Source organism: Gastrolobium bilobum, unplaced genomic scaffold, assembly GCF_033153095.1.
Source record: "Gastrolobium bilobum isolate Gb01-03AN ecotype WA unplaced genomic scaffold, APGP_CSIRO_Gbil_v1 utg238843, whole genome shotgun sequence".
In the NCBI taxonomy this organism is placed as follows: Eukaryota; Viridiplantae; Streptophyta; class Magnoliopsida; order Fabales; family Fabaceae; genus Gastrolobium; species Gastrolobium bilobum.
This window is the reverse complement of record NW_026897611.1, coordinates 1-26,701: the sequence shown is the minus strand read 5'-3', so window position 1 is coordinate 26,701 and position 26,701 is coordinate 1. Positions and strand designations below refer to the sequence as shown.

At 34.2% G+C, this 26,701-nt stretch overlaps 1 pseudogene; it reads left to right on the top strand.

Annotated features, from left to right (window-relative positions):
- The first annotated feature begins 1,283 nt into the window (after nt 1-1,283).
- On the top strand, nt 1,284-8,379 carry LOC133308557 (ABC transporter G family member 9-like; annotated as a pseudogene).
- Nucleotides 8,380-26,701: the final 18,322 nt, after the last annotated feature.

Below are 26,701 nucleotides of genomic sequence, written 5' to 3'. Positions count from 1 at the left end.
AAACACTCAACACAGATTATAAATTCCATTTCTGTTACACAAACAGAATCCGAAATTAATCACACAGATTAATTAATCACACAAATTAATCACATATGAATTAATCACACAATAGATAAAAACAAAAACAGTATATAAAATAAATATAATATACTGATCACAGGTTCAAAACACCAAATTTGTCTTAAGATTGTTATTGAAGACAGTGGATGATATTATATCACTAAAAGATTGAACCCATGTATAGAACCAGAGGAGGTGGATGATCAGAATTATCATTGTGCAATTATAAATATTAAAATTATAGAACTGACTTACTTGAAATCAGATGATGATGCAAGCAGAATGATAGAACAAATAGAATGATATGTCAGAAGTAGAGGAATTAAATCCGAGCCCACAGAACGTGTCTCCTTAAAACAATTTTCCCCCTCACTGATGCCTAAGGTTGATGGACACTTGTCTCCCAGGATAGAATGAATTTCGTCTGAAGAGTGGCGACACTACCAGTCAATAGCCCAAACGAACACAACAAAATGCCAGAGGAAATCACACCGGAGTATGAACAAGAATATGCAAACCGGAAGGAAAAAAATTCCGGCAGAGTTTCAGTGCAGGAAAAATTGGATCCATTTTATGAAGGTGTCAGTGTCTATTTATAGACATTGACCGGTCACGTTTCAAAAGGCACCTATTCGACGACGAAACAACACATCCATTGGACACGAAAAGACACATTCGTTCAACACGAAAAGGCACCCATTCAAGGATGAAACAACATGTCCATTAGGATGAAACAACATATCCATTAGGATGAAACAACACATCTATTAGGATGAAACAACACATCTATTCGGATGAAACAACACATCCGTTCAGATGAAACAACACATCCGTTCAGAGGAAACAACACATCCTTTAGGATGAAAAGATACATCTGTTTGTCGACGAAAAGACACACCCTTTCATTACCAAGCTTCTTATTCATAACCAATAGAGTGTCTACACAATTTATATATATATATATATATATATATATATATAAATTCCAACAGTTATTTCTCTAAGACTTTTGTATAGTTTGTTCTTCAATTATTTTGCTTGGAAATTATTATCTTTTTGCTCTCATTCTTAGACCTTCCATATTTTGTGCTTAATCCTCTAGCTTGTGTCTCTCATTTTAATATGGATCAATGCTGAAAAAGTTTTGTTAATAACTGTGTATAGTTCCATGATGTTGTCTATAAGATTGAGACTACAAATAGGGGATTACTTAACAACAAATAAGGGTTAGCATTGGACAAGAATTGCTCATAAATCCAAGCTTATTGTTTCTAGATGAACCCACATCTAGCCTAGACTTAACAACCGCTCAAAGAATTGTCTCAACTTTGTGGGAGCTAGCAAGTGGAGGGAGAACTGTTGTGATGACAATACACCAACCTTCAAGTAGGATATACTACATGTTTCACAATGTGTTACTTCTATCAGAAGGAAGTGTATTGTATTTTGGAAAGGGTTCTGAAGCTATGGAATATTTCACTAACATTGGATATGCCCCTACAATGGCCATGAACCCTTCAGACTTCCTTTTAGATCTGGCAATTGGTATGATGATTTTTCTATTTATTTTGCAAAGTGTTAACTTTCCTTTGTCATGTAAGAATGATGGGCTAGGATTAGTGAGCCCAAGTTTAACAATGCAAAATTAGTTATTAGTGAATTAGCTAGTTTGTTATGGAAACTTTTCTAGAATATTCCTAAATAATAGGATATAAGGAGGGGGTGTGGAAAGTGTGGGGCATTCATGTATTCAGAAAATTTGGAGTGGGACTTTCAGAAAGGATCTCTTGGGATCTCTTTGGCCTAAGTATTTGGCTTGAGAGTGAGTGAGGTCTTTTAGTGTGTATTTTCTTTATATTTTCTGCAATTTCAGATTTATAAAAAAGAGGTTCCATCAATTTGGTATCAGAGGTTTTAATTCATCAATTTGGTTCCATCAATTTCCTTTATTATAGACAAAAGTTCAAAATCTCACTTTTCTACTAGTATCTACATATATTTTGATTCGCTTTATTGTAAAATATATTCCACTTCAAGAATTGGTGCCATAACTACTAGTTTTGCCACCAAAAGTATAATCATTAATTCAACCACATGTTTTAGCAAAGAAAGACTTTCCGAAATTCATCTGGTTTCTTTGTTGACCTAAATCTACTCAGAATTCACTATTTCTTACTTTCAACATTTATATGATTCGAAGTTATAACTTAGTAATCAACTCTTTCTGTTAATGAGTATTAGGTTCTCTTGCTGCTAATATGGTAAAATGAGTTATCTAGGCATTGAGCCTATTGTAAAGAACTTTGGGATACACCACCCCAAAAGCTAGCTCAAAGGGTGGGAGTGCCCAAGACCTTATAAACTCCACATTAGTTGCACATACAACCAATATGGGACTATATATCTCAACACGCCCCCACACATGAGAGCCCATTGGGCTTGAAGAGTGGACAATGCAACAGGCTCAGCCTACCTGTGCTAAGAAACGCCACAAGAGAAAGTGGGGGGCGGCGAGGCTCTGATACCATGTAAAGAACCTTGGGATACACCACCCCAAAAGCTACTCTTCATTCGTCTATCAAGCAGATCTTTGGACCTGCTGTTACTTGTGAAGCTATTTGGAGTCAGGCAAAAGCATTTGTGACTTGGTGGTCTGAGAAGCAAACATCAGGTCCTACTGCATCCATTGCTCCCACTGGTAATTCTGGTAATTCTTTTGCTGGCATATCTCAGTTGCACTCTATTGGCCCTTGGACTCTAGATTCTGGGGCTTCTGATCACATTTCTGGTAATAAGTCCTTATTCACTTCCCTTTGTACTACTGGTTCTTTTCCCACTATTACTATGGCCAATGGGTCTTTGGTCCAATCAAGGGGGATTGGCACGATTCTTCTTTTACCTAATTTATCTCTGGATCATGTTCTATATGTTTCCGATTCTTCTTTTAACTTACTTTCTGTTAGTCGGTTGACCAAATCCATTGACTATGTTGTTTCTTTTACTAAAACCTCTGTCATCTTTCAGGATCGGAGTTCGGGGAAGGAGATTACCAAAGGATGTGATTCTCAGGGCCTCTATCAACTAGTTCCCTCTTCTTCAGCCTGCTCCACTGTGGATTCTTTTCTTACTATCCATGCTCGTCTGGGCCATCCTAGTCTTGCAAAGCTTCAGAAGATGGTTCCCCATTTATCATCTCTTTCTACTTTAAATTGTGAGTCTTGTCAGTTTGGGAAACATACTCGTAGTACGTTTCCGAGTCGTCTTAGTCGTCAAGCTGTTTCTCCTTTTTTTGTGGTCCACTCTGATGTTTGAGGACCAAGTCATCATTCTTCTACTTTGGGTTTTAAGTACTTTGTTACTTTTATTGACGATTATTCCAGATGTACTTGGTTATTTTTAATGAAAAAGCGGTCTGAGTTGTTTTCTATTTTTCAGTTATTTTATAATGAAATAAAAACTCAATTTGGTATTCCTATTTGTACTTTTCGTAGTGATAATGCATGTGAGTACTTATCTCATCAATTTCAACAATTCTTTTCATCTCATGGCATTCTTCATCAAACATTTTGCCCTCATACACCTCAACAAAATGGTGTAGCCGAGCGCAAGAATTGCCATCTGGTTGAAACCACTCGTGCCTTGTTAATTGATGGCAATGTTCCATACACATTCTGGGGTGATGTTATACTTACTGCATGTTATCTCATTAGTCGCATGCCATCATCTGTTCTCAATCATAACGTACCTTATTCTATTTTATTTCCCCATCAAACTTTATATCCTTTAACTCCACATGTGTTTGGTTCTACGTGTTTTGTTCATCATCTTGGTCCAGGTTTGGATAAATTAGCTCCCAAGTCTCATAAATGTGTTTTTTTGGGTTATCCTCGGTCTCAAAAGGGTTACCGTTGCTACTCTCCCACTTTATGTTGATACTTTATCTCGGTGGATGTCTCCTTTTTTGAATCAGTTCCCTTCTTTGGATCCTCTACTACTCATGTGGACACTGATTCTGTATAGGCATCCCTCCCAGGTGACCTTCTTTACCTTCCATCTTTACCCGTTCATGTTTCTGACTCTCCTTCTATCACCTCCTCTGCTGATGAGATCGAGCATAGTTCGCCAGATGTATCTGTGGACTCACATTCAACTGCATCTCCTTCCACGGCTTCGGTACCACCTTCAGATAGTGACCTTCCCATTGCTCTTCGTAAGGGTACTCGTGATACTCGCCCTCCGGCCAGGTATACAGTCAATATTAGTTACCATCGTCTTTCTCCATCATACTTTGCTTGCCTTTCCTCTTTGTCCTCTGTATCTGTTCCTAAGACTACAGGTGATGCACTTTCACATTCGGGATGGAGACAAGCTATGATTGATGAATTGAGTGCTCTTCATCATAATGGCACGTGGGATATGGTGCCTCTTCCTTCTGGAAAATCTGTGGTTGGTTGCAGATGGATTTATGCTGTTAAGGTTGGACCTGATGGTCAAGTGGATCGTCTTAAAGCTCGCTTGGTGGTGAAGGGTTTCACTCAAGTCTTTGGCTTGGATTTTATTGATACTTTTTCTCCTGTGGCAAAAATGTCTACTGTTCGCCTTTTTATTGCCATGGCTGCTATTCGCCATTGGCCTCTCTACCAACTGGATATCAAGAATGCTTTTCTTCATGGTGATCTTGAGGAAGAAATTTATATGGAGCAACCTCCTGGATTTGTTGCTCAGGGGGAGTCAGGTCTTGTTTGTCGTCTCCGTGAGTCTCTCTATGGCCTCAAACAATCTCCACGAGCTTGGTTTGGTAAATTTAGCAGTGTTGTTCAACAATTTGGCATGACTCGGAGTGCAGCTGATCATTCTCTCTTTTGTTGTCATTCTGCTTCTGGATCTATTTATCTGGTTGTATATGTGGATGATATTGTCATCACAAGCAATGATCGGCATGAGATCACTCGATTGAAACAACATTTATGTCATCATTTTCAGACTAAGGATCTTGGGAAACTTCGATACTTCTTGGGAATCGAGGTGGCCCAATCTAAAGCTGGTGTTGTGATATCTCAGAGGAAATATGCTCTGGATATTCTTGAAGAAATTTCTCTGTTGAATTCAAAGTCTGTTGATACTCCTATGGATCCAAGTATCAAGCTTCTACCAAATCAGGGGGAGCCCTTTTCAGATCCAGAGCAGTATTAAAGATTGGTTGGAAAATTGAGCTACCTCACAGTCACTCGGCCTGATATTTCTTTTGCAGTGAGTGTTGTCAGTCAATTTCTCAATTCTCCATGTCAAGAACATTGGAATGCAGTCATTCGTGTTCTTAAGTACATCAAGGCATCTCCAGTAAAAGGCCTTGAATATGAAGATAAAGGTCATGATAAAGTTGTTGGGTACTGTGATGCTGATTGGGCTGGTTGTCCAGCTTATAGGAGATCTACTTCTGGGTATTGTGTCTTTGTTGGAGGCAACTTGATTTCCTGGAAAAGTAAGAAACAAAGCGTGGTTGCCAGATCAAGTGCTGAAGCAGAATACCGCTCCATGGCGACTACTACTTGCGAGCTCATCTGGCTTAAACAGCTTCTCAGAGAGCTTAAGTTTGGAGACACTGGACAGGCAACTCTCGTTTGTGATAATCAAGCAGCTCTACACATTTCATCAAATCCAGTGTTTCATGAAAGAACCAAGCATATAGAAATAGATTGTCACTTTGTTCGAGAAAAAGTTCTCGCTGGTGAAATTAAAATTAGCTTTGTACCCTCTAATGAGCAATTAGCTGATGTGTTTACAAAATCCTTGAAGGGTCCTCGAATATAGTTTATATGTAACAAGCTTGGTGCATATGACCTATACGCTCCAGCTTGAGGGGGAGTGTTAGAAATATATTGTAATTAGGGTTTTCTTATTTTGTATTAGGGTTTCCTTATTTTGTATTAGGTCTGATTACATTAGGTTTGGGCTTAACCCATTAGTTTGTTTATATATTGTACATCATTCATCAGTTAATATACACAGAAATATTTCAAATGTTCCTCTCTTTTCTCTCGTTATTTAACATGGTATCAAGAGCCTAAGGAACTTTGAATTTTTTTTTTCCAGTAAACCCACTGTTCATCGTCGTTTAAATTTTTTCCAGAGCTGTCTCCTTGTCAGTTTTCGGACGCTTCTCTCTCCGCATACAGCCGCCAGACCTTCTGTCTCGTCCAGCACCACCGTCCGGTCACCTTTTTCGGCGATCCACATACCGCCGTGCTCGTCTCAGTCGCGCGGTTCCAACGCCACCGGTCCCGTTCGATTCCAAGTTCACACGCGCCCTCACGCGCGCGTGACATTTCGGCCACTCTCTTCACACCGGCAGCGCGTGGAGGCTCCTCTCCGGCCGTGGCCGGTTGCGATCTTCTCGTCTCCTTGCGTAGGTTCTGGATCTAGTCTTGTTTTGGTGTTTGGACCTCTTTTTGCATTGACGTACAGATCCCTCCTCTACCGGTTAGTTGTGTGATCTGTCCTTTCTGATTTTTGTTTTTTGATTATGGACCCTCCCTCCTGCCTCCTGCCTCCAATGTTTCTGTTTCTGGGACTACGGCTGGACAAAAGTCGGAGTCTACTATTTTTTCAAATTATATCCTTGCTCTGTTGAGTGTGGATAAATTGGATGGGTCCAACTATGACACTCGGTATTCCGATCTGCAGAATTATACATCCCATCTCACCACTAAAGTTGAATCTGTGGTGGAAAAAGAGAGCGCACACGGTGGAAGATGATTGATGCTCAGTTGTGTAGTCTCATTAAAGCTTTGATACCATGTAAAGAACCTTGGGATACACCACCCCAAAAGCTAGCTCAAAGGGTGGGAGTGCCCAAGACCTTATAAACTCCATATTAGTTGCACATACAACCAATGTGGGACTATATATCTCAACACCTATGATATATGTTATTTAAAAGAAAATAATTGATCTTGGGTTATAGTTTCTTACTTGGCCATGTTATTTAAATGTCAGCATAGACTTAACATTTATATGATATATGTTATATGTTATTTAAAAAATTGCAGGTGTCTACACTGATCAATCGAACGAGGACCATACCTTAAATAAGTATAAATTGATTTCTGCATATAAGAACTACTTTGATGACAAATTGAAGCCAGTACTTCATGAAATTCCTGACTATAATAAAAGTCAGGGTAGATTTGAAGACAATGGCTTTGGGAAATGGCTTACCAATTGGTGGCAGCAATTCTTTGTGCTGCTAAAAAGAGATGTCAAAGAGAGAAAATATGAAGCATTCTCTTGCCTGCGGGTTTGTCAGGTCCTTGTTGTTGCTCTTATTTCAGGACTACTATGGTATAACTCTGATATTTCACACTTGCAAGATCAGGTAAGAATTTTCAGTAAGTATATAAGGTTTCCACTTCAAATTAAAAATAAAATAAAATTATGTGCTCCTAAGATGTCACCATTAGCTCACTATTGTGTAGATTTGGACTTAACAAAAATAAACAAATAAATATGAATAATATAAATTTTGTGTAAAATTAAACATAACAATTGGTTAGTAATAATGTGGTTGATCAGATAAGTGATGAATGACTAAGGTTCTAGGCTATAGTAAGCTAAAACTTCATAATTCAATTGTTATGTACTTGCAGATTGGGCTTCTATTCTTCATTGGTGGCTTCTGGGCTGCTTTCCCAATCTACCAAGCACTATTCACCTTCCCCCAAGAGCTAATGATACTAGAGAAAGAACGAGCCTCTGGAATGTACAGGCTCTCCTCATACTTCATGTCAAGGATGGTGGGTGACCTTCCAATGGAGCTTGTCCGTCCCACCATATATCTTATCATAACCTATTGGATGGCAGGGTTGAAAGCCAATGTGGTCAACTTCTTTTACACACTTTTCAGCCTTTTACTCAATGTGTTAGTTTCACAAGGGTTAGGCCTTGCCATTGGTGCTATTGTAACAGATCAAAAATCAGCAGCCACACTTGGCTCAGTTATCATGCTAAGTTGCTTGTTGGCTGGTGGATACTATGTTCAACATGTGCCAAAATTTTATAGCATGGGTGAAGTACATCTCTTTTAGTTACTACATGTTCAAGCTCTTGATGGGGTCTCAGTATGACACTAGCGAAACATATCCATGTTCTAATAATGGCCAGTGTTCAATTGTAGAATTTCCCTTCATAAAGCAAATGGGGCTACATTTGCAAGGGCAAGTCATGGCTGCATTGGCTATAGGTATAATGCTAGTAGGCTATCGACTTTTGGCTTATTTTGCTCTTATTAGGATTGGGGTGATAAAGAAATTGGCATAGTAGATTTCTCTCTGATTCTAATCTAGTAGCACTTGGCTTTTTTCTTCAATTGGAAGTCATTTCTTGTTGTCCTTTTGTTTCTTCAATTTGTCTAAGCTCTGTAGGATTGATACTGATGATAATGTTCAAAGAGCTTACAAAAAATAAAAATAAAAGCATCGAAAGCACCTTATGTTTTCTTTATTTTTTTAATTGTGATTTCTAAATAAATGCTCTTTCTTTTTATTTGGGGAACAAAAATAAACTCAAGAGTAGTGTGACCTACCGGACACAACACGACAGTATTGAACCTCTTGTTATCTCTACCCCAAATTTGAGCTTTAAGGTTGTAGAAAGCCATGACACTTGTTTTATTGATGATGAGACTAATATAGATCCTGACTATTTTTGTTTTGGACTTTTGGGTGAGAAGAAGAAGTCAATCTATTCAATGTTATTAAATTCGGATCAATCATAAACTCGATTGAAATATTAAGCATATAACTTATTAGTTCAATGAGTGAGTCATTCATTGAACTGTGTAAATTGAATTTATATAAATATATAAATAAAAGTAATATGAGAATCAAATTCATCGAACTTAATAGTTAACATCTCACTTCTCTTCTCTTAGGTGCTAAGTTTGAATCTCAGAAGTGCAATTGTGATGGAATATTTTATTACAATTTTCAAAAACCGGTTTTAATGGGACTGGTTTCTGTTCTATTATTATTATTATTTTTTTTTATCATTTTGGTTAATTCTATTTCTATTATCAAAACTCCCTTTCCCATGTGGGCTACTTTGATCTTTGATGAACTTGTTATCAACTCGATCGCTTAGGTCCAGTTTAACAGTTGATTTCGAACTGCATGCTATATGGGGCCCAAAAATATGGGCTTTTCTCAAAATTTAGATAATCCAGTTATGTAAGTTTAGTCTTCGTACCCATTTAATTATGATAATGATAAGGACGTGAAGTTAGCCTTGTTTAGAAGATTTATGAGACGGGCTTGTTTGAAAACAGTTTTCAAAATAATTTTTTGATTTGTTTTTAAAAAAATTCATTTGGTAAGACCTATTTTATATATAAAAAAAAAATTGTTTTTATTTTTAGAATCAAATTTAGGGAATGTGTGGATTATTTTTGTTTTGGTTTCGGTTTTTAACTTTCAATAAAAAAAGAAAAAAGAAAAAAGAAAACACATGTTTTTTTAACTATTCTACAAAATAATTTTAAGAATAAAAAAATTAAAACACAATCAAACAGGTCCCTAATTTCTCTCATGCTTAATTTCAAGCCCAATTCTAACTAGTAAATACGGAAAATGGGATAGAGAAATGATGGACTATATAGCCAAAATGAATGAGAGAGAGAGAGAGAGAGAGAGAGAGAGAGAGAGAGAGAGAGAGAGAGAGAGAGAGAGAGAGAGAGAGAGAGAGAGTTGAGTTAATTTTATTTTAATCCTTGAAAACTATATCATTTGTCAACTTAGTCCTCCATATATTAATTCTATCAATTTAGTCCTTAAAATTTTAAATATTTAAGTTTAATACTATTAGCTTTAGAAGCTATTTTAAATCGTTAAAAGATATCAGGGCATATACAACTCAGTCAATTAAGTTAAAAAGATGTTGTCAATCTTGTACATCATTTGGGGCTTGTATATATGCATATAATATTCTATTTTAGAATATTCATATATCTCTTTAACATGAATTTAGGTTAAACAATATTATTTTTGCTCAAGTACCTAAGTTATACATGGATGATTAATGGGTAAAGAAAGATACTAAAGCTAAAGTGATAAGTATAAAATTTTAGTATAATTATTTTAAATTTCTTTTCACTATCTTTTTTTTTTATACAAGAAAAGAAGAAGCAGAAAAAAATAAAAAATAAAACTAAGACAAAAAAAATAGAAAGATTCTTTTCACTATCTCAATTATGAGATAAAATAATAAATGTAAAATTTACTCCCCTTTTGGTTTTAATTTAAAGAGAATAAAAATCAAAATTTTAAACTTTGAAGGAGAATGGTTTTCTAAATAAAAATCTTTATTTACTCCCATCTTTTTATCTAGTACACGTCATTACTCATCACCAAAGCAATTTTTAAAAGAAGCACCTCAACCAAGCCTAATTTTTTAAGAAGAATATTTTGTCATTCGAGTGTTAAAGGATTCTTTGGCATAATTTCCGTCTACCATCCCCCGACTAATAATAATGGATAAGCTTAAAAAAACAAACACAAAAAAAAAATTAAAAAATATATTTAGTTTCCCATAAACTATGCTCAACTTCGATTAGTCACACAAAGTAACTTCAAAATAACTGTCAAGCAAACATATATTTTTTCCTTCTAATTGATCTAAATTTTCAAATTCATTTTCTCAATAATTTTTGTTCTAAATTATCTTTTTAAGTTACTAAATTAATAAAAAAATTCCTTTAATGAATCCATTTAATGTATTAATAGAAATAACTTCTTAAAAATATCACGTTAATATATTGACATAAAAGAATAATATTTTTTTTAAAATAAATAAATAACTATGTATCAAAAAAAAAAAAATAACTAATTTAAGAACTTCATTAGAATACGAAAATATACTTTACATGTACACTTATGTATTAAGGCTCGACTATTATAGTCGAAGAGCATCCTATAATCTTCAATGGCACATGGGAATATCTTGAATTCATGATCATCATTGAAAAAAGTCAGCTATAGTAGGGAGCTAAGTCTGGCCATCTTTGGTTACTAGTAATATTGTTTGACTAGTATTTACTACTCTTAATAATATATATACCAGTCAATTATTGGGGGTGTGCGTTCATCTTCAAAAATTGAATCTAGCAGAGCTCGAATTCACAATTAGATCAGTGTTTGGTTGTTACTAAAATTTGCACAAGGGAAAAGCACTGATATGATTTGAGTAGCATCATCTCACATTGTCAAGGATACTGCTCAAAATTTGGAGATGTTCACACTCCAACCCGTTTCACTATAATTTCGTGTAGTTGATCAGTTGCACTTTAACGTGTTGGCCATCAAACTCAAAGAACTTGGGGTCGAAAAATAGTGTGCGTCGAAGTCAATGAAGTAGCTGAAAATTCGTTGATGTTTTATATTGGGCTCACATTTTACGCTCCACCCAATTGGGTACAAGATAAATGCAAAGGTTTATTGCCATCTTATCTTGGATCTACGTAATTCTCTTTGTCTAGGTGCGTGTTTGAGAACTTTTATTTTTAGTTTATCTTTTTTTATAAGTAGAAGTTTAATCAAACATATTTTTATAAAAGCTTCTATTATATAAAAAAAAAAAATTGTTATAATGAATAAAAAAAGAAAAAGCTAAAAGTTCCCGAGATGAGTTTTTTTAAGATATATATTAGCCTTTTAGAGTTATTATACTTATTTTTCAGCTTTACTCTTATTCTAAATTTGTATTTATCATTTTTTGTTTTTATCATAATAATCCATCTTAATAATAAATTATTCCAGCTTCCCTCATTCAAAACCCTCGTAACAACTTTATATAATCCCTAAACAGCTTTTAATTAGCTTTAATTATTTCTTAAGCTCTTTTTTTAATTTTAGCTTAAGTGTAACTTTTAGGCTTTTTGACCCTTTTGCCCCTCATTAATTAATTAATAACCAATTTTCCCCTCCCCCAGAACTATCCACCATCCTGCCCCCATTTAGTCGATCAAGTTGCACTTTTAATCGACTAAATGAGCAAAATTCAGAAATCAAGAAACACGAATTTTAGTCGACTAAATATTCACCTTGATCGACTAAATGTCGAGCACTTTTAGTCGACTAAGGCCATTATTTAGTCGACTAAATATTGCGGAAAACCCTATATCCAGACCTCTCTCGGTCTCATTTGCAATATTTTCGAAATCAAAACCCCTTTTTCTCTTGTTTGTCAGCAACGGGACCTCCAATCACCCTTCCATTCCATCCCACCATCTCCAATGCATAGTAATTGTGAAATCATTGTCATTTCCCTTATTTTCTGATTTGTTTTCCCCAAATCCGAACCCAAAACCCTAAAATCTGATTCCTACCCCCAAATTCGTGTGTAAGATGAGCTCAAGTCCAAACATGTATGTTACCATGATTTACTATGATGGAAAGCATTATGAAGGCCCCAACGGTGTTCAATTTGAAGGAAAAACGAAAATGTTGAAAATCAAACGTGGCACCACGTACAATGAGCTTAAGGGGAGGATTCACCAAAAATTGGGGCAACAAGGCAGCCAGTGCGTTCAACGGATGATCGCCAGGGTAGAGTCTACAGTTGGTAAGGATGCTATATTCTACATTGGTAATGATATATGTGACGATGAAGATGTGGAATGTGTCATAGATGCAATTGTGGACCGAAAATTTCAAAACTTTATTGAGATATATGTTGAAATAGACTGTGGTCAATCTTCATCTGCACCTATGCATGAGAGAAGTCAAAGTCAAGAAGACAGAGTCGTCGGTTTATCTGCTCCTGCACCTGTCTTAAGTCAGATAACACTGAGGGAAATAGACAAGGATGAGGATGAGCATGACGAGGATATGGACAGTGAAGACGATGGTGAACCCGAGAGTGTTATTCCGCTGGGTGACAGCTCAGATACGGACGTAGAGGGGAATTTTGACGCTGACACTAGTTCAGGAAACTTGAGTTCCCAGGTGGTGCCACCATTCCGTGTTGACCCTGTTAGCAGTGGTAAGATAGTAAATTACAGTTTTTAAATGAATATTTCCTATTTGTGTTATCAATCGTACTGACAGAAAACTCCTGGAATTTGGATGTAGGTTCCGATATTGAGCCGTTTTGGAACGAAAGTCCACATTATTCCTTCATTAATTGGTCTCACCCTAATGATGAGACGGAGATATTGTATGGCGACGATGACTTCCACGGTGGCTGGCATTTAGGGGATCCATTATATTTGTACCAGGAGTTTTGAACTAAATCTGAAATGCAACATGCAGTCAAATTATATTGTATGAAGTCACATCGTACTGCTGTGGTGGCAAAAAGTGATGACCATAGATTTGTGATGAAGTGTCGACACCATATTGATGGTTGTCCCTGGTACGTGCGGGCTATGTTGCCCAAGAATGAAAATACTTGGGTTGTTAGTAAGTGGGCTAAAGAACACACCTGCCTAAACCAAGGCCTTACCCGGGACCATAGACAGCTGGATTCTGATGTAATATGTGCAGCCATTATAAGTATGTATTACGCGATGTTTGGTTTAGGGTTTATGTTTACGTTATTTTTATGGTTTTATTTATTGACTGTGTTGACTTTGATTTTGGTATAGGTATGTTAAAAGAAGATCCATCTCTGAAACCAGCTCTTATTCAGGAGAGGGTACAGCGTTTGTATGGATAGAACATATCTTATAGGAAGGCTTGGAAGGCTAAAATGAAGGTCATTGTGAAGTTGTTTGGCGACTGGGATAAATCATATGCCATCTTACCTGGTTGGCTGACCTACATGACACAGATTAATCCTGGTTCTGTGTTCAAGATTGATACGGACGAGTGTTGTGACGAACGACGTGTCTACACCGATAAAGCTGTCTTTCGCAGGGTATTTTGGACTTTTCACCAGTGCATTGAGGCTTTCAAATATTGTAAACCCATAATCCAAATTGACGGCACGCACCTGTACGGGAAATACAAAGGTACCCTCTTGATTGCTACGTTACATGATGGTGATGGATACATTCTGCCTATTGTGTTTGCCATTGTTCCACCGGGTGAGAGATTGGATGATTGGTTGTGGTTTCTTAGCCTGATGCGTTTCCATGTCACACAAAGGCATGGTATATGTCGTACCTTCTTACGTCTCTCATTTCCCACGTTACTTGATCTTCTACGCTCAGCCATGGGAACAAGGGTACCTACAATGCAAGTGGAAACAATATCAATGGACAATAACAATATCAAAAAAATTTAAAATTCAACATAAAAAACTAAACCCTAACCCTATGTCATAAAACATAAAACAAACCCTAAACCCAATCAAAAACAGCAACCCAAACCCAAACCCTCAACCCTACACCCCAACCAAAACAGCAGCCCTAACCCTAACCCTAACCCTAACCCTAACAGGAAAACCAATCCTATACCCTAACATAAAACAGAAACCCTTAACCTACACCCCAACCAAAACAGCAGCCCTTCCCCTAACCCTAACCCTAACCCTAAGCTACCACATCAACCCTAGTCCATTACCCACACATCAAACTCAACACCATACCCCTAACCTAAAGCCACAAAACCGCAAACAACCTTCTACCATAAACAAGAAATTTAAAATAACAGAAACCAAAGCATGGAGAAAACAAAAAAAAAACCTAAACCTAAAATCAAATGCAGTCAAAAAACGTTACCTACAATGTCAATTTCGCAAGTTGTGAACCAATGATGCTTCAATCGGACCTTCAAGGGATGAGATTCAAACTTGGTTGAGGAGAGGGGTTCTTGGAGTGGCCTTAGTCGACTAGGATTTCAAAATAACCCCCATTGTGAAATGGGGGGTTTTAAAAAACCTGGTCCGCGATATTTATTCGACTAAATATGGCCTTAGTCGACTAAAAGTGCTCGACATTTAGTCGATCAAGGTGAATATTTAGTCGACTAAAATTCGTGTTTCTTGATTTCTGAATTTTGCCCATTTAGTTGATTAAAAGTGCAACTTGATCGACTAAATGGGGGCAGGATGGTGGATAGTTCTGGGGGAGGGGCAAAAGGGTCAAAAAACCGTAACTTTTAGCTTAAAAAAATATGTCAAACAGGCTAATACACTAATCTTGTTGGGTATGATTTATATTTTGCATTCAGATGACAACTCTTTGTCTTTAACTTATTTTATCTTTTTCTAGTAGTTTGAGCTTGACCTTATGAATAGTTATTAGGGTGGTAAACGAATCAGGGGTCTTTCAAGGGCCTTTGGATCGGCTCGTGAAAGCCTGAGCTTACAAGTCTAAAATTGGTTGTTAGAACCACGCTTGTACTTGTGTTAAAGCTCGTTTAATAAAAAGGCATCGGGCTCCAATTCAAAAGCTCGACCTTCGAGCCTCATAGGCTGGTCTAGTATATTATTTTTTATTTTTATTTTTTATTTTTTATACTATTTTTAGTAGCCCTCTCTCTCTCTCCTCAATCCATTCATCCCATTTTATTGGTTAAACAGATTCTTTGAATGATTTTGTATTATATTATGCTGTTTAGATGTACATTTAATTTATGAATATTTATGGAATTACTAGTGCTGTTGATTGTATATTCTGTTTGGATACATTTTGTTGTCTTATTTTTTTTAAACAGGCTAAACAAGACTTTTATTTTTTGTAAATAAATCAGGCCACAGGCCGATAATTATATTTATAACAGGTAACAGGCTTGGTCAGGCTAACACATTTCAACACAGGCTTAGCCTTTTAAGACTAAAGCTCGGCTCGGCCCGTTAACAACCCTAATAGTTATTATTGCTTAGGGCTCGTTTGGTGTACAAGATAGGATAATGGTAGGATATGATATGGGACTGATAAGGGTAGGATATTATATAAGACTGATAAGCCTATATCATGTCCTGTGTTTGATGAGCACTTGATTAGAAATCTGATAAGATTATGTAGAAAGAGAAAGGAGAAAGAAAAAATAAAATATAATGGAATAAATACAAATATATTGGGTAGCGTTGGAATATATTGGGTATCCAATATTGGTATCCTATCTTGTTGAATCCTAACCCAGCTCCTCCCATGGGATAAGAAATCATGCATTGGATAGGATAAAATGAGACAATAGGATAAGCTAATCATATCCTATTGATCTACCAAATAAGAGATGAAAATAGGATATGATAAATTATCCTATCCTATCTTCTTTATCAGGTGCTCCAACCAGGCCCGTAAAATTTGCTGAGGACCGAAAAATGTATTTACTCTTTTATTATTGATAAAATCTCTTGTTGATCCATTAATAGAGAGTGAGCTTAAGTTAATTATTTAATATATTTTATATTTATTTAATATAAAAATATTTAAATAAGAGTTTTATATCATTTAATTTCTCTAACAAACAAAAGTGTGACAAGCAGCATCTCAAATGTATTTTTTTTTCGTATTAATTGATAACAATTGTGATTTTTGTTTTGAGATTTATGTACTCGACATTGAATTTTGTTACATCCCCTTTTTTCTCTCCCATTTCCTTTGTTCATATTTTGGAAGTCTTATTTCAAAATATGGTAAAAAAAAATTGTGAGTTTGTCATGTAAAAATTGAACTAGAAATGAATCGAGTCAGTTCTTCAACTTGCTCGTATTTCGGTTTGTTAAAAACTTAATGAGTTAAAATTAAAATGAGCTTTCCTTTGATAGCTAAGATTTGAGTCCTGCTTAATAAGAATTGGACTGTTGTGTTGAAGCATATTCCGAGGAATTGTAACAGTTGTGCGGATTGGACTGCAAAAAAGGCAATGAATGACCCCCTTGGTCTCTTTATATTCTCCCCCCTCATAGTGAGCTCATTAACATGCTGGCTGCTGACCTGCTGACCTGCTGGACCCAGGATTTGAGGCATCTGCTGTTATTTGAAGGCTCTGTTCTCAGTTCTCTTGTGATGTGCAGGGTCCTTTTCTGTTGGTTGTTTCCTTTCTGTTTTTGCTTTTCTTAGTTATGTGTTGTTTTTCTCTGGGGCTTTTGCCCATGATGTTATAAAAAAAAAATTAAAATGAGCCGAGCTTCATTTTTTACATGTTCGATACATTAGCTTGTGAGATAGCTTAATATATAAATATTTAGAACTTTTTAAAAAATACTATTAATAGTAATGCTTTAATTTAATACATATTATTATTATTATTATTTTATTTTTGGTAGTTTAATACATATTATTATTTGATTTTATTTTTGGTTTGACTAAATCAGTTCTAACAAAACATATGTAAAAAAATATTTACCAAAAAAAAAAAAAAAACATATGTAAAAAAATAACAATTTTATTAAGCTACAGATACAAACCTCACTACAAAAAACTGGTTTATCACGTCGATTTAATAATGATGGTTCAATTAAACCGTCTCGGATTGATCAATTAAACTCCGATTACAGCTTCGCCTCACGTTCTATGTTTTAATTAACCCTGATTATAGCTATGCATCTCACTCTCATCTTTCTCGTCCATCTTCTCAGCCCCAAAGGTTCCCTTAAACGAAAAAAGTTCTTTATTTTCCTCACATTCTCACTATTGTCATCTTTCATCGTTCGTCAATGAAGATCTCTGTCCACCATTCCTTTCTCTAGAGCCACTCCAAGCAATCCATCATACTTATGCATGCAACGCTCATCATTTGCCCCCTAAAAAAGGCTTTACCACCGCCAAGGTATATTGATTCATATTTTTCCCTCGTTTAGATTAGGTTTTCATTTTTGCCGAGAAATTTTTGACAAATGCTCTACCTGAGAGCTATTAAGAATTTAAGATACTTGCTACGGTGTCCCATAGGACTTCAGTTCTCTGCAATTGCGTTTGTCAATGTTCATATTTTGTTTGTGTCACTAGAAGGAAGACATTAATCACTGATACATTTTTATGGAAGGAAATTGACTAGTGTCTTTATATGTACTTCAAGAACAACTACAGATTGCTTCATTAGTTGATATTCTAAAGTAGATATTCATCTTATAGTCTTATTCTCACTTTTATAGGTTCATTGATCCCCTGCTTCATTCCGTGTATGGTCATTATCTATCTGTGGAAGGTTTTGACATGTATTTTACCTGTAATGTTTGGAAACACTTATGGATTGGTTCAATAGTATATTTCAAAGTTATTTGCTGAAGTAGATACTGAACCATGCATTGCTATTGGCTCATACATCAGATGCACTAGTCTCCATGCATATAGTCATTATATGTATGTTGAAAAATTTGCAATTGTTTTGGTTGCAATTGTTTTGATTGCCATTCTTTGCTCTCTTTCAACATCCACGTTGATCGGTAACACATACGAAGTTGATGCTAGTCTCGCCATCACATACCTACACGAACATCTCAATGAGGATTTCTTGAGCTTATTCTGGTTATAGAAGTCAAGTGAAATTGCTTTAGGTAAATTGAATCTTGTGGTAATAGGCTCACTATATATGTTTCAAGGCAATCATGGAGAAGATTTTTGACTTGAGAGAATTAGCTGCAATCTAAGCTCTGGACCATATTGACAAGGCAATGTACAAAATAGAGTTGTTCCAATTATTTTGTTTTGTTTGTTGGTATTTTTTCAGTTAATGTTTTCAAGTTCTTGTTCTTATTGACTTGGGGAAAAGGATATCTAGTGGGCAGGGTGTTTATGCATATACCTTACAGAGGTAAAATTTCAGAAGCTTGTAATTGCTATAACTATTCAAAAGAAATCAAAGCATTCTACATGCGGCTCAATGATGATTCCAGATAGTGACTGCTATGGATGTCCTTATGCCAAAGGTATGTATCCTGTATATTTATATATATTCAGGTTGGAGAGTTAGTTGGTGGAAGCCAAAGAGAAGAGCATTGTGATGTCATTTAGAAAAGGTTCCTAATATCTCTGTTTATACTATATGACGATTTTGGTTTCCTCTCTCTGAAACTTGCGCCAAAATAGAAGTTCTTGTAAAAATACATAAATAATTGTAGCCTGACTGTCTACTTGCACATCTCTAACCTCTAACTTATTAAGAGTGGCAATTTTTTTGGTCCATGGTCGAACTCGCGGAAGATTTTGGAGACGAGTGTGCATCATTCTCAGTCTCTCGAGGGCTCATTTGGGTATCATGTTTTTGTGTTTAACTTCAAATACCTTTCTTATCAGAATAATGGGCATGCTTAACAATATTTTTTTGGGGGGGGGGGGTGGGGGTTGTGCAGGGAATTTGTTTATGAAATTTATGATGGTCAACTCTTCATAAAGTTGAAAAAAGGATTCAATTTCCCTGCCATGGATCCATGGGTTACTTCTCTTATATAAATCTGATGTACTGAATAGTTTTCAAATTTATTTCTATTATTGCTTTCCAATTTTTTTAATGTGATTTCCATGGAACAAGTGATCCATATGTGATCATACAACTTGATTCTCATAATGCTAAAAGCAAATATCAAATGAGGGTGAGCTTTCGTCTCATTTTTTGTGGTTATTTATTCAAAAGAATTTTAATAGTCCTAACCCCTAATAGTTCACAGCCATTTCAGCATGGGATAAGGCTTTTCAAGTCTTAGAAAAGACCTTATGGTTGATGACCCATGTATGATAAAAATGTTGCAAGCAATGGATCTACTGACTTTGAGTTTGGCTATCACTACTAGAAAAGTTATTATTTTCGACGGAAAAAATTTCCGTGAAAATTACTGATGGAATTTTCGACAGAATTCATTTATCGTTGAATTTTTTTACGGAAAATTGATTCCGTCAAAAACTATCGACGGAAAGTTGATTCCGTCGAAATGTTTTCGACAGAAAATTGATTCCGTCGAAAAAGGATGAATAAAATAAATGCAAAAGAAATTAATTTTGTGTAGTTTTTCGACGGACAAAGAATTCCGTCGAAGATTTATGACGGAAAACTAATTCCGTCGAAAACGGATTAATAAAATAAATGCAAAAGAAATTAATTTTGTGTAGTTTTTCGACGGACAAAGAATTCCGTCGCAAATTTTTGACGGAAAATTAATTCCGTCGAAAACGGTTGAATAAAATAAATGTAAAAGAAATTAATATTGTCAAGTTTTTCGACGGAATATTGATTCCGTCGAAGATTTTTGACGGAAAACGAATTCCGTCAAAAATGGGTGAATAAAATAAATGGAAAAGAAATTGATTTTGTGAGAGTTTTCGAAGGAAAACGGATTCCGTCGAAAACGAATGAATAAAATAAATGAAAAAGAAATTGATTTTGTGAATGTTTTCGACGGAAAATGAATTCCGTCGAAAACGGGTGAATAAAATAAAATGGAAAAGAAGTTAATTTTGTGAAGTTTTTCGACGGAAAATTTATTCCGTCGAAGATTTTTGACGGAAAACGAATTCTGTCAAAAGTGGGTGAATAAAATAAATGGAAAAGAAATTGATTTTGTGAAGGTTTTCGACGGAAAATGGATTCCATCGAAAACGGATGAATAAAATAAATGGAAAAGAAATTGATTTTGTGAAGGTTTTCGACGGAAAATGGATTCCGTCGAAAACAGATGAATAAAATAAATGATAAAGAAATTGATTTTGTGAAGTTTTTCGACGGAAAATGGATTCCGTCGAAAACGGATGAATAAAATAAATGAAAAAGAAATTGATTTTGTGAAGCTTTTCGACGGAAAATGGATTCCGTCGAAAACGGATGAATAAAATAAATGGAAAAGAAATTAATTTTGTGAAGTTTTTCGACGGAAAATTTATTCCGTCGAAGATTTTTGACGGAAAACGAATTTCGTCAAAAATAGGTGAATAATTTCGACGGAAAATGAATTCCGTCGAAAACGAATGAATAAAATAAATGAAAAAGAAATTAATTTTGTGAAGCTTTTCGACGGAAAATGAATTCCGTCGAAAACGGATGAATAAAATAAATGAAAAAGAAATTGATTTTGTGAATGTTTTTGACGGGAAATGAATTCCGTCGAAAACGGATGAATAAAATAAATGAAAAAGAAATTGATTTTGTGAAATTTTTCGACGGAAAATTGATTCCGTCGAAAACAAATGAATAAAATAAATGAAAAAGAAATTGATTTTGTGAAGATTTTTGACGGAAAACGAATTCCGTAAAAAATGGGTGAATAAAATAAATGGAAAAGAAATTGATTTTGTGAAGCTTTTCGACGGAAAATTGATTCCGTCGAAAATGGATGAATAAAATAAATGAAAAAGAAATTGATTTTGTGAATGTTTTCAACGGAAAATGGATTCCGTCGAAAACGGATGAATAAAATAAATGAAAAAGAAATTGATTTTATGAAATTTTTCGACGGAAAATGGATTCCGTCGAAAACGGATGAATAAAATAAATGAAAAAGAAATTGATTTTGTGAATGTTTTCGACGGAAAATGAATTCCGTCGAAAACTGATGAATAAAATAAATGGAAAAGAAATTGATTTTGTGAATGTTTTCGACGGAAAATGAATTCCGTCGAAAACGGATGAAAAAAATAAATGAAAAAGAAATTGATTTTGTGAAATTTTTCGACGGAAAATTGATTCCGTCGAAAACTGATGAATAAAATAAATGAAAAAGAAATTGATTTTGTGAAGATTTTTGACGGAAAACGAATTCCGTCAAAAATGGGTGAATAAAATAAATGGAAAAGAAATTGATTTTGTGAAGCTTTTCGACGGAAAATTGATTCCGTCGAAAACGGATGACTAAAATAAATGAAAAAGAAATTGATTTTGTGAAATTTTTCGATGGAAAATGGATTCCGTCGAAAACTGATGAATAAAATAAATGAAAAAAAATTGATTTTGTGAAATTTTTCGACGGAAAATGGATTCCGTCGAAAACGGATGAATAAAATAAATGGAAAAGAAATTAATTTTGTGAAGTTTTTCGACGAAAAATTTATTCCGTCGAAGATTTTTGACGGAAAACGAATTCCGTCAAAAATGGGTGAATAAAATAAATGGAAAAGAAATTGATTTTGTGAAGCTTTTCGACGGAAAATTGATTCCGTCGAAAACGGATGAATAAAATAAATGAAAAAGAAATTGATTTTGTGAAGGTTTTCAACGGAAAATGGATTCCGTCGAAAACGGATGAATAAAATAAATGAAAAAGAAATTGATTTTGTGAAATTTTTCGACAGAAAATGAATTCCGTCGAAAACGGATGAATAAAATACATGAAAAAGAAATTGATTTTGTGAATGTTTTCGACGGAAAATGAATTCCGTCGAAAACGGATGAATAAAATAAAGGGAAAAGAAATTAATTTTGTGAAGCTTTTCGACGGAAAATGGATTCCGTCGAAAACGGATGAATAAAATAAATGAAAAAGAAATTGATTTTGTGAATGTTTTCAACGGAAAATGGATTTCGTCGAAAACGGATGAATAAAATAAATGAAAAAGAAATTGATTTTGTGAAATTTTTCGACGGAAAATGGATTCCGTCGAAAACTGATGAATAAAATAAATGAAAAAGAAATTGATTTTGTGAAGATTTTTGACGGAAAACGAATTTCGTCAAAAATGTGAAATTTTTCGACGGAAAATGGATTCCGTCGAAAACGGATGAATAAAATAAATGGAAAAGAAATTTATTTTGTGAAGTTTTTAGACGGAAAATGGATTCCGTCGAAGATTTTTGACGGAAAACGAATTCCGTCAAAAATGGGTGAATAAAATAAATGGAAAAGAAATTGATTTTGTGAAGCTTTTCGACGGAAAATGAATTCCGTCGAAAATGGATGAATAAAATAAATGAAAAAGAAATTGATTTTGTGAATGTTTTCGACGGAAAATGGATTCCGTCGAAAACGGATGAATAAAATAAATGGAAAAGAAATTCATTTTGTGAAGCTTTTCGACTGAAAATGGATTCCGTCGTAAACGGATGAATAAAATAAATTGTTAAACCATATTTTTTTTTCACATTTTCTTCCACACTTTCCATCTTCTCTCCTAAAGTCCCCTCTCAATGATTTTCCCCCCTCGTGGACTGACATTAATGACTTTGAGCGGCAATCAATGTCCCTTTCCCACTTTCCACTTGACACGAGCTGTCGAACTCGCACAAATTAATTAATCAGGTTTATTAAAATTTTGTAGTAAAGCGTCAACCTAAGTTGTCTCTCAAGTAGTTTGCAAGGATCTTAATCGCTCAGTTATGAAATTAAAAATAAAAATAAAAATAAAATGAAAACCAAATGAAAATGGAAACTAAATGAAACAAGAACTAAATAAAAATGGGAATAAAATAAAAACGGAAACCAAATAAAAATGGGAACTAAATAAAAGAGAAACTAAGGAGAAACAAAAACTAAAGAAAATTGGAAACTAAAAGGGGTTTTTTAATATGATTGTCAATTTAAACGGAAATAAAAAATAAAATAACAAACGAGAATAATCAAATTAAAAGTAACCAACCCAAGAATTAGGATTCCAAGGATATCCTTTATTGGACAAATAATTACCAAATCGTGATTGATCTCAATTGAATCAGAATCCTTGTTTCTAATTGAGAACCCTCTCTAAGCGATCGCTTAGCGTTTGGTCGAATACGGCGCGTCTACTCGCGCAATGCGGAGTATCAACCCGTTCGACTTGAGTTCATTGGGTTAATCAACCTAACCATTAAATCTAATGATTAATCTCTTTCCTAATAACGCAATCGTGTATCTCAGATTGAACACCCACAATCGCGCGATGCCAAACCGAGTTAGAAAAAGAAACGAATTTGGTTCAAAATGAGGCGCAAGTCCTCAGGATTCAACTATGGAATCCTCAACCCTTGGGTTGATTAAAGAAAAGAGGAGAGAGAAAAGACAAAAATTCTATTAATTTCAAAACTGTAAAATTCAAATTCAAACAAAAGATCATCCACAAGGTCCCTATTCTCGCCCTTTTAACCCCTAATCAAGCTGGGCTTCGGGCTCTACAAATCCAACCCAAAATAAAAGGAAAAAAAACAGAAATAAAGGCTCTGGGCCTCATGTACATTGGGTTCAAAATTATAACTTAAGTTTAATCGTCAAAATAAATTTCCAGCAAAACACGTCCATCTTGGGCTCAGGTTTCGACCATCTTTATGTCTGAATTAGGCTTGAGTAGGTGAAATATAAATTGTAGCCCTTCTTGTTAGCTGCAAAACGCAACAAGAACGGAGTTAATCGGACATCTGTAGAGTGATATATGGCCAAAATATGAAAGTAGTGTAAATTTGAAAAATTATGACGAAAATCAATTAAACTCAAGTAAGAGCTTAAATCTGGTTGTGTAAAATTGTGACGAAAATTATGACGAAAATTTGGAGTGTAAAATTGTGAGGCATCAAGAGCTCAAAGTGTAGAAAGGTTTGAACCTTTTCCACGTTAAAACTAGTTGTGTTTTGTTATCAAAAAAAAAAAAAAAAAAAAAAACTAGTTGTGTTCTCCTTCTCTCTCCTGTTTTCATTTTTGTATGGAACGCTGCGCTGGCCGACCTGGTGAAGTTCAGGCCGAGGTATTGCCGAGATCCGAGATCAAGGATCTTATTGATTGACTTCCGCACAGAGGCTACTTAGCTAAGCTTGATTATTCGAATTTCCCAACACTCACCAAATTCCTAATAAAATTTGGAGTGTAAATGTGTGAGGCATCAAGAGCCCGAAGTGTACAAAGTTTGTAGTGGTTTGTTAAGAACACTCAAGGTTGGGAGCTAGTGAAAAGGTTTGATCGAGCGACTTCAGTCAGTACGTACGTCATGGTGGTGGTGACCTTTAAAACGATTATATTTATAATCTTGTCTCAAGAATTCTTCGTTATATGTTAATGGATGGAAATTGAGGCCAAAATCATTTTCCTCTGAACATTAAATATTCATGGACCACTTTATGGAAATTGATTTGAGTTGTTTTTTTTTTTTTTTTTTTTTTGCAAAAAAAAAACCTATTTGACTTGTAAATTTTTTTATTGGGTTATTTAATCTATCAAAAACTTATTATACCACTCCAATCCATCATTCTCTTAATGGGTTATTTTTGGGTTATTTTAATCTACCAAAACCTTATTATAGCACTTCCATTGCTCGAAGCTTATTATACCACTCCAATCCATCATTCTCTTAATGGGATTCTTCTTCACAAATTTGATTCATGATAATCTAACTTTTTCAGGAAAATTTTCAAAATTCGTATATAAAAAATGACATTCATAATTTATCCATCTACCAAATGCATCTTTAATTTCTATCACTTTTGAATGATATATTCATATTTATTATACATAGTTTCATTCGAATATATATATATATATATATATATATATATATATATATATATATATATATAAAAGTGTGTATGTGAGTTTTTTTTCCGGTCACAAGCTATCTCTTAAGAGATAAAATTGTCTTTTGTAATTTAATAATGATGTTTTGAAATTTAAAAAATAAAATAAGGAAGTTTTGAAAATTTTATATGTTTCCAGTAACAAATTTTTTATTATTTTTAATATTTTGTACTAATTTTTAAATAATTTTATCTTAAAATTACAGAGATAACTTTAAATAATGTGGTTTTTAGATAAAAATAAACTATTTTTGTATTTGTAATTTATTATAATATGTTTTGTAATTTTAATTTTTTAATCATTCAACTATTAAAAGGCACATAAATGTTGAAACATTAAACTCAACTTTTTATATAATTTTTAATTTAATGTCTGGTTTTTTCTTTTTTCTTTTTCTTCTGTTTTTTTAAAAAAGAGAGAATAAAATTTAGTTCTTTGGGGCCCTAATTAACGCACATCAAATGAACAAGTAACGGTGTGTATGAAGGAAAAATTGGGTTTAATTACCATATTATAAATTGAAAAAGCAGAACCAAGAAAAATGAAATTCAACTTTGTCGAAACCAAGACATGACGCTGGGCTATACATGTCTTCCTCACCGAAGTGGCCCACTTAATACTTCAAATATTTATCAACCCCATTATTTTTTTTTGGGATCATCTAAGCAATCTATATTATAAAAATTTTCTTATTTCAGTTTTCATTTTTACAATTTTATTAAGAGGAAGGATCTGTTTACAATTTCATTTTTTCCAAATTTTTGCAAATTACACTACGTACTTTCGGAAAAACATAGTGTAACCTAGTGTTCTCCTGAGAGTACATAGTGTAGTTTTTTAAGAGTTTGTAAACAAAAAAATTATAAATATAATCCCTGCTTTTAATAATAATTTATATATTTTTACTCTTTCAATTTTATTTCCTGAAGTTAAAATTTCGATCTTTATATTGTTTTTCTTATTCGGATGTTGGTCCTTATAAATTTTATTTGTTAAGTAGTTGAATCTTAATTTTTATTAACAAATTAAGAATCATTTTTTATAAGAATGTTGGTCCTTATATATACAGAATGTTTAATGAGTTCTCCATATAAGAATTAATTTGAAGTCATTTTAAATTTCATTTTTTTAGTAACAGTTTTGAATATAATATTTGATTTCTTAATCTAATCCAATAAAATTATTTTCAGTTTTAGTTAATTGAGATAACTATGTTTAAATAAGTTAAAAAATTACTTATAATTAGACCTTTTAATATTGATATTTAAATATTTAAGTGGGTAATTAATAATGATAATTT